Source organism: Sciurus vulgaris, assembly GCF_902686455.1.
Source record: "Sciurus vulgaris genome assembly, chromosome: X".
In the NCBI taxonomy this organism is placed as follows: domain Eukaryota; kingdom Metazoa; phylum Chordata; class Mammalia; order Rodentia; family Sciuridae; genus Sciurus; species Sciurus vulgaris.
This window is the reverse complement of record NC_136471.1, coordinates 51,481,862-51,492,339: the sequence shown is the minus strand read 5'-3', so window position 1 is coordinate 51,492,339 and position 10,478 is coordinate 51,481,862.

The following is a 10,478-nucleotide window of genomic DNA, read 5'->3' as shown; positions in this document are numbered from 1 at the left end:
AATTTTCTTATTTTCAGAAAGGGTCTCACCAACTTGCCAAGAACCTTTTCTAAATTGCTGAGGCTGGCCTCAAATTGGCGATCCTCCTGCCTCAGTCTCTTCAGTTGATGGGATTATGGGTTTGCTCCATCATGCCTAACAAGGGATACAGGTTTTAATGGACAGAGGAATATTCAAAACTCATTATTTTCTGGTATATTATTACTCCTTCCTCACTTTCTCTTTTCTTTCTTCTCTTCTATGTGTTTGGTGCAGTAGGATGGACCCAGGGCTGTCTTCTCCTGAGAAGTTTTGACCTACCCCCCTTCATTAGTCTAAAGGACTAGGAGTGAGGTATATGGGAGTATGAGCAGGGAACAGGATGCTTTGCCAGCTGTATCTGAGGATTTTCTCCTAATATTCCTTTTTTACCCTTACTTTTTCAAAGCGTTTTCAGCAATCAGATTGGCCTTATTGCTTGTTTAAACTGAAACTAGAGTATAAGTATCCTTTAGTTAATAGTAATGCATTAATGGTAAAAGTTTTAATCAATGTACCATAGTGACATAAGATGCTAATGATATTGTAAACTAAGCTTGAGATACAAGGAATTTCTTTGTATTATCATTGCAATTTTCCTATGAATCTAAAATTATTACAAAATAAAAACTGGATCCTTTCAAAATTCCTATATAGTCTAGCTCAACTTATCAGGATAGGCAATCATGTAGGAATTTGACATTTGAGTTCCAGCTAGAATTAGTACACTTTTTCCACTATTTGCTTTAAGGACAAGGATGTAATATTCAGTAAAGAATTGTGAGTAGTTAAGTAATGCAGCATTGTACCCATTACTTTTTCCCTCAGGAACAAGGTGGTTAGGGCAGAGAAAAGATGGGTGAGTGATAAAGACTGGGATGTGCTCATTTTGACATCTATATCCCCCAAAAACCATCACGTCAAAAATCTTTAATCTTGCTGATTTGGAAAGAAATTAGAAATCCTAGAATATGCTGAGGGCTCAAAATATTTATTAGCAAGTAGGACTTTTCAGTTGTATCTGTCAATTACACTGGGTATCTACCTCTGTTGACCCAGAAATGTTTTGATTAAACATAAAGTGAGGCATATTTACAAAACTTACTATATTCATACATACTCAAATCTGTACAGTAAGCCATTCTCATTATCAACTCTTTATGCATAGGTTTGTTTGCTCTTCTTGAAGTGTACTAGAATTACAATGAAAGCAAAATATTTTGCTATTAGACTTGTATAAAAAGACTCAAAACCTAAAATCATATTTGTTATTAAAAGCAAACCACTCACCTATTCAAGCTAGGGATATACCTCATGAAGGAGGTCAAGAAAACCCCCACGTTACCACAGTTTTCAGACAACAGTTTCCCACCACCTTTCATGAAAATGTGAAACATCTTTCATGTTAAATGCTCCCAATAATGCTAACCCCAAGTCTTCAAAGAGGAACCAACTAAAATGCAAAGAAAAATGTTGAAAAGTAAAGGCTACTCAGTAGGAATGAAATCAGAAAGGAGATTACTTTGCTGACTACCAGACAGATTCAAGAAGAGTGTGTCATGGAGAAACAAACTATGGAGGTAAATTCTGTTGCATTGCTTTGTAGGACTCTTTGGTGGATGAAAAGATAAAGGGAGTAGACCCAGTTAACTACAGATAATGTTTGTCTTAACTTTCTGAAAGAAGCACTGGCTGAATGCAATCCACAGGGGGCTTTCCAGAGTTCCACAATAAAGCCTGTTTCTTGAGCAGATAGGTAATTTTTTTATGCCGCTGCTCAAATGATTGATAACTTGCTTGTGGAGTAAGGAGACAGTGAGCAGACATAGAGGCTGCACTGCACTGATACAGTAGATGGTTTGTGTAGATGTGGAAATAAACAAAAATGAGAGTGTGCAATTTACCAATAAAACAAATGAATTGATAGACATTTCGAGGTTGGTTCCAAGAAGGGAGAATGGAAGTAGGATGCTCATAAAATTCTTATCTAAGTATAATATGGGATTTGTTAGAAAGGTGCCTTATAAGTAAAAGGCATAAAAGGATATTTGCCAAGCTAGGCATTTGAACCATAGCAGAGAGAAGCAAGCAAAGGATATTGAACAAATTCTGGTTTTGGAAAGCAAATGTATCAAGACTTATAATGTAAATTTTATGTAACCTATAAAACCTGTGTTTACTTGGGGATGCCCTGCCCGAGTAAATGCTTCAGCATCAAACCCTTTGCTCAGAAAATCCTATTACTAGGTATCAGCTCTACAGAAATATTTGCATATACTATACACACAAAAGATGCATGTGCAAGATGATCACTGTCGTGTGGCAACAGCAAAATCATAGAAAATACCTGAATTTCAATCAAGGAAAGAAATACTTAAATGTATTGTAGACAGCTGTGTTATGGTATACATCTAACTATTCAAAACATAAATACTGGGCTGCGGTTTAGCTCAGTGGTGGAGTGCTTGCTTTGCATGTGTGAGGCACTGGGTTTGATCCTCAGCACCACATAACAATAAATAAATAAAATAAAGGTATATGTCCATGTACAATCAAAATTTAAAAACTGAAAAAATTGCTAATATATAATATAGTATATCATATATAGAACATAGACATCTATTGAATATATATAATGCAGTATAATGATGAAATCAAGTGAGACTAGATGTATATTATGGAGTAATTTGTGCTGTAAAAACACACTAGTCTATATATTTGTAAGTGTACGTACTATCAGTTATTGGAGGAGAAGATTAATGCATATCTTAGTAGTTAAGATTGTGAACTCTGGAGCCAGATTGCCTGGATCTCATAATCCATTCCTGCCATTTACTAGTGGTTTCACCCTGGGTAAGGTATGTAACACCTTTGTGCCACAGTTTCTTCATCTGAAAAATGGATTTAATTATTGGGATGGTTAAATAGAGTAATACATGGAATGTGATGGAACTTGGTACCTGCTTAATAATTGTTAGGTATTATTTTTATAGACTGGAACTGTTTTCAGTGCCTTATATATATTTATCTTCATAGCTACTCTGGGAAGTAGGTGTTAGTATTTTCCTCATTTTGCAGAGAAATACATTGAAAGGGAAAGATGAACCAACTTGTCCAAGGTCTCATAACTGGTAAATCATAACAATTTTATCTGAACCCATGTATCTGGTTTCATAGCTGTGCTCTTAACCACAGCTCATACTGCCTCTCTTTACATACATATTCACACATATGCACACATAGAGACACAAAGTTCTAGGAAAATATTTGGCTGTGGTTAATCTTGGATGGGCAGTAGAGTAGTGCTAAAAAGAGGCTGTAATTTTTAATTTAGTGTACTCTTGTAATCTTGTGAAGACATTTCAAGTATTATTTGTATAACTTAAATAATAAATAATAAGCATTAAAACATCTTAATCAATTAATATAATGTATTTCACATAGTTGATTCTACATAGTTGATAAAGATTTAACAACTTCTACTGGGCATGATGATGCATGCCTGTAATCCCAGCAGCTTTGGAGGCTGAGGCAGGAGGATTGCAAGTTCAAAGCCAGCCTCAGCAACTTAGCTAGGCTATAAGCAACTTAGCCAGACCCTGTCTGAAACTAAAAAATAAAAATGGCTGGGATGTAGCTCAGTGGTTAAGTACCCCTGTGTTCAACCCTTAGAACCCAAAAAATTTAAAAAAATGACTTTATTCCTGTTTATCAAATACCACTATCTAAAGGATTAAATCAAAAGGTATAGAATGGTAGAAGATATTTGCAATGTGGCACAGTGGTTAAGCACCCCTGTGTTAAGTGGTTAAGGCAAAGTAGTAGTGCTTTAAAACTGAAGAAACATGCAGCTGCTGCATAGGCTTATCCAATTACCCACTGGATGACTGCACACCAATGATCTGGTGCACTTCGAATCTACTTATCTAAAGAAGAGCGCTGTCCCCAAGTAAAGGCAGTGGGATACTCATTTATTTAATAAATTTATTCCTTTTCCATAGATTAAGCTAAAAACTTTCACTCATCTGTTATAACTTTTGATTGAGAATACTAAAAATATAGTGAATGACATTTTTATGTGAGCACCAGTATATAATAATTCAGATAAATGTACACAGAATTCTTCATCATTTCTTGGGTAAAAGTAGATCATCATTACTCCGAAGTAATAATTTATACTCCAGTTGAAGGACAATAAGATCCAGATACTTTTGGTCAGCTTATGACTTCTGTTTGGCCATTAAATTGCACTTCAAAGTCTCCTTTTTCCCATTGACAGAATATGTGAGAAGAGTCTTCCTTCACGCTTGCATAACCTTTGCCATCAAAGCACTTTACCAGCTTTTATTCTATCACTTCATCTATTTCTGACGTTTGCCATGTCTTTCTCCATAGTAAGTGTGTAGCTTATAACTAATGTCCCTGAAATCCCACGAGTACAGAATGCCTGATAATAAAAAGGAAATTCTGATATTTCATAATGCTCTGATACCATGACTTCCAGAAAGTTAAAGCTGGAAGAAACTCTGGAAGCTAAGAAATTTCTGGTGCAAGATTTTAGTGTAAAGAGTCACAGGTGAATATCAGGAAATACCAATTATATTCCACTTCCCACTCTTGCTAGCTGTGACATCTGGAACAGGTCACTAAAACTCCTTACTCTTCTTAGTCAGTAAAATAGAATACTATCAAGAGTCTTGATGCTGACCTATATTTTCCAATATAAGAATTCACAGATTGTACTGAATGAGCTAGATTGTTGAAAGGACTAAATATGTTTAAAATTATTTTTAAAATTTAAAGTAAGATAAAATTTATTGAAATAAATGTTTTTGCCTAGTTGAGAAGAAGCATTGGGAACTTCCACTGCAAAAAAATTCTATAGAAGAAAAGGGATAATATCAGAGCTTTCTGAGGAGGAACATGCATTCTACTCCATACAACATGGTACTAAGATAGTCTCTGGAATTTCCATTCTACCACTGCAACTGGGAAACTTTGTAGTTATGAGGAAATCACTCAGCTTTTAAACAAGTGTCATTTAGATTACTACTAATGCTGTCTCCCAGACATACACAAGATCTCAAATATTTTAATTGCAAAGTGTTGCAATATTGTTGCCTTGGCACATAGTCTCCTTGCTAAACTCATGGTGTTTTTTTAAAATAAGATAGCATCAAGTAATAGGCAAGACTTGAAGATTCATGCATGAAATTCATTTATCCACTAGGACTTGGGGGCAGCAAACCACTGATCTTGATTGAAATCATTCTACTGTTTTAGGAGCCATCATTTAGATAAAATAGCTTAATAAATGCAAATACTTATACTGTGCTAAGAAGATATGCAGAAGATTAGTAGGAAGAAGGTTTATTAGGAAACTTTATTTGGAATCAATAACCCCCTAAGTGAAGTAAAAGACTGAGAGATTGAGTGTGAAAGATGTTGCTTTTTGACCATAGGCTTGAATAGAGCCAAGATGAATGGTGACTCACAGTTACTACCATCTGTTAGTTGCTTTGTGGCCTATGAACAATGAGTTAGCAGTATCATTCTAAACCCAGAAGTTTGGATTTGGCATAACAAGGCCAATATGGCTGGCACAAAACAGCACCCTTTTTGGCAAAAGCAATCTCAAGGATCAAGTGTCCACATGTCAAGTTTTGGTTTCCTTCTACAAGATTTTCCCACAGACCCAGGCACACAATGAGACCTGATCCAGTACATCTCATGTTCAGGACTCACAAACAAAGACTCTCTTATGTTCCTAGAAGTGTTCATCAGCGATATATATATATATATATATATATATATATTTTATATTATATTTATATATATATTATTTATATATATATAAATATATATATTTATATTTATTATATATTTATATATATATATATTTTTTTAACTAAAACAATCTTTCTAAATGATAATAATTAATGACATAGAAGTCAAAAGAAATGGCAGCAACACAGAAAGGGATGTCTACAGTAAAAAATTTTAATTGGTTGATCAAATTTAGTTCATCTTTTGGCAAGTGTAAAGATGAACTCCTTACTATAAGCAACAAAAATATTCCTTAAACTTTTGCAAAACACTTTTTTTTTCTAAATTATATTGTATTTTAAAAGGTGCACATAAATAGTCTATTTATGTTAAATCTAGGTTGATTTCTTTTGTAGAGGTAATAACTTTGAAAGGTACTTAAACAACCTCTAGCTTTTCTATTTTGCAAGTTCATATTTTTAAGTGTTTTTCATACAGTGAGACAATTAGGCCACTGAAATTGGAATACTAAAAAATTTTAAAAGTATTACATTTGCATTCAATGTCAGCAAATTCTTAACTAGCTTCACTGATCCAGATTGTTACATAATCACTTTAAAATCACTACCAACTTTTCAATGTGGTGATTAGAGGGGCAGAGACCATAGCCAGGAAACAACATGAAAGAAAGTAATAGAGAAGCAATACTTTTTGGTTAAATATTTTAAAAGACTTCATATAAACCAACAATTGCCTCCTCATTTTTCAGATTGACAAGAAGACAAATAAGGGAAGATAAAAATGTTGACAGTTGATGAGAAGGATTCTCAATAAAGACCAAGGAGAGAAGAAAAAAAGAAAAGAATCAAATTTCTTCCTTTTCCTTGTCCATTTGATAAAGTATCCTGAAACATCAAGAAGATTAATCATATGATGAGGGAAATAATCCAAATGCTATATATATTTTAAACTAAATTTACTTTCATATTACAATTCTTACCAAATCCTGAAGATTGGGTTATAATATACAGTGGGAAAAATATAAAATAAGGGCAAATAGAATTATGGTAATATAGAAAGTATTACTTTATAGTTATTATGTTTCTTATATTTAGGGTCTATGATGATGCCTTATTCTTGATTTTCAGAGACAAGAATGATAAATATTGTGATTACCTAAAGTTTGTAATACCTTCTTATAATTAGTATCAATGAATTTATATATCTCATAATTTGCTTTTCACTGAATATTCTTTTAGACTTTAATTTTCATTTTAAAAATAAGCACATGATTTTTAAAATAAGGTTGATTTTAATATTTAATACAATCCTAATCAAATTTAACCTGATTTCAGAATTTGGTGATGTTAATATATATATTTATTTTTAAAAATCATATATACATATATTTATATATTAATTACATATAATTATACATATGTCTCATGTATAATCACACATATAACTTAAATAAATGAGATAGAGTCATATATGTAGCATGTAAGTTTCTTTAGAACAGTAGTCCTGATTTTTTTAAACTTTAGCTTACCATTCCTTATTCTTTCCTCTCCTTACTTCAATTGTATCCACCACAAATCATTTAAAAACCTACTAATAGTATGCATAATTCCATATTTCTCACACTTATAAGTTTACATCTAAATATAAACAGATATGGAAGGGTTTGAATATCATTTTACAAATCACTGTGCACATTTTCTGTATCTTTACATTTTCATTAAACTATTTGTCATAGAAACATTTTTAAACAAACATAGCTGTACATAATTCACTATTTTATTGGTTGTATAAGGTTCCATAATACTGACTGACCATATACTTATATTCAATCATTCCTATTTTGGTATACGTTCAATTTGTTTTCAAATTCATTGCAAAAAATAATGCTCTAAAAAAACCTCCTTGGCATAGATCCTTAGAGCTATTTCTGCTTCTAAGAGAATCCTAGAATGGGATTATACTGTTAAATTCTAAATATATTTTATAACTAATAACAACTGATCACATTTCCAAACATTTGAAACACTTTATATTGCTTCCTTGAACCTTTGAAAGTATCATTTTTCCTACATCCACACTAGTAATTTGTGTGTTATTGCATCTTATTTTATTTTACTGCATTTTGGATGGGACCAACGTTAGTCTCTTTGTGACTTTAGCTTTGATTTTCCTGATAGTGAGTTTAAATAATTTTGGTATGCTTACTGACATTTGGATTTGATATTTTGTGAACTCTTTACTTTCTGTTTATTTTCCTAAACTTTTTTCTTTTTTGTCAATTTATAAAATACTCATATTATTTACATTGCAAATATAAGTTTTTTATTCAGAACTAACATGCCTTTTTTTTTTCTCTGATTTTTTTTTATTGTAAACAAATGGGATACATACATGTTGTTTCTCTGTTTGTACATGGCGTAAAGGCAATGGATGAAATTGGAGAATATCATGCTAAGTGAGATAAGCCAATCTCAAAAAGCCAAAGGACGAATGATATTGCTAATAAGTGGAGGATGACACATGCCTTTAATGACTTCTTATATGCATTATTTTCAGGACCATATACTTAATCATATCTAGTATTTCCTTAAGAGTTTCTTTTTTCCTCTTGTTTTAGTCAGCTATTTCCCCGCTATGACTGAAAGACCTCACAAGAACAATTTTAGAGGAGGAAAAGTTTATTCTGGGTTCATGGTTTCAGAAATCTGGTTCCATAGAAGAACAGCTCCATTCCTTAGGTGAGGCAGAACATCAGGTCAGAAGACTATAGTAGAGGGAAGCAGCTCACATGATGATCAGAGAGAAGAGAGAGAGATTGCCACATGCTAGATAAAATACATATCACGAAGCCACCCCCTAATGCCCCAACCCCTCCAGTCACACATCTCTGCCTTCAGTTACCGTTCAATTAAACCATTCAGGTGATTAATTCATTGATTGGGCTAAGGGTCTTGGAAAACAATCATTTCTTCTCTCAATCTCTTGTATTGACTCACAAGTGAGCTTTTGGGGGACACCTCACATCCAGATCAAAACATTCTGCCTCTGGATCCCAAAAGCTCACATTCACCTGACAATGTGAAATGCATTTAGTCTATTCCCAAGGGTCTCCATAGTCTCAACAGAGCTGAGATTTCTCAAAGTTTAAGTTCAAAGTCTTCTCTGAGGCTCAAGGCAATCTTGTGTTGTGAGCTCATGTAAAATTAAAAGCAATTTACAAGTATCCAATATATAAAGGTACAAAGTAAACATTTCCATTAGCAAAAATAGGGGCATCCAGCTTGGCAAACAAGTCCTGTAGTTCTGTATCCAGCATCTGGAGCACATGGCATCATGATGTTCTCTCCAAAGGGCTTGTGTAGCTCTGTCCCTGTGGCATTGTTTGTTGCAGTCCAAGTGGCTTTTTTAGAGGAGGAAAAGTTTATTCAGGGCTTCATGGTTTCAGAAACCTGAGTCCATAGAAGGACAGCTCCATTCCACAGGACTTAGCTAAGGGCCATGCCCCCAATGTCCCACCCTCTCCAGACACACCCCACCCCCAACTGCCTTCGGTTACAATTCAATTAATCCCATCGGGTGATTAATTCACTGATTGGATTAAGGCTTTCATAAACCGATCATTTTTTCTCTGAACCTTCTTGCATTGTCTCACATGTGAGCTTTTGGGGGATATCTCACATCCAAATCATAACAATAGGCTTGGCTTCTTTCCTCTCTACTTATGTTATACAAGCAGGCCACTGGATTCTATTCTAAGATTGATTTTTTTTTTTTTATATTTCAGCCTTAAATAATTCTGGAAGTTTTATATTTTACAGTAAACAAACATTATTTTCTTTAAAGAAAAGTAACCAGTTGGTCTGAATCATTTATTAATTTAATAGTTCTTTTATAATAAATTTGAAATACCACATTTTCATATATTAAATTATCTGAAGTATGGACTCTATTTCTACATTCTATTGCTGTTTTTATTTCTTTACCAGTATCATTAATTTATTTCACTAGTGCTTTCTGAAAGCTACTAAAAAAGGTTTCTCTCAAATTTTCATTTTTATATTTTTCTCTGACTATTCTTAGGCATTTAGTCTTAGAAGTGAAGTTTAAGATCAGTTATCTACTTAAGGGGAGCTATACAAATATTTTAATCAGAAGTATATTCAACTTATATATTAAATCTTTGAGAATCAGTATTTTGAGAATATTAAAATTTTCAATCTAAAATAATTGCATCTCACTAAAATCTATGTTTAAGTCCTTTAATACAATTTTATTGGTAAAATGTCACACAACACAAAATTCAGCATTTTAATCATTTTAAAGGACATAAATCAGTGATTTGTAGTATATTTGTAATGTTATAAAAACATCACCACCAATTCTATAATACTTCCACCAACCCCAAAAGAAATGGTAAACTTTTATATTCGTGCCTCTCACCATCCCAGATAATTACTAATTCACTTTCTATCTCTATGGATTTATCTATTCTGGATATTTAATATAAATGGAATCATATATTAAGTGACCTTTTGTGTCCAGATGTTTTACTTTGGATAATGCTTTTAAGATTCATTTTTATTTGCAGCATATGCTATCAATTCATTTATTTTTTGTCTAAATAATAATCCATTCTGATAATATATCACATTTTGTTTTTCTATTCCTTAGTT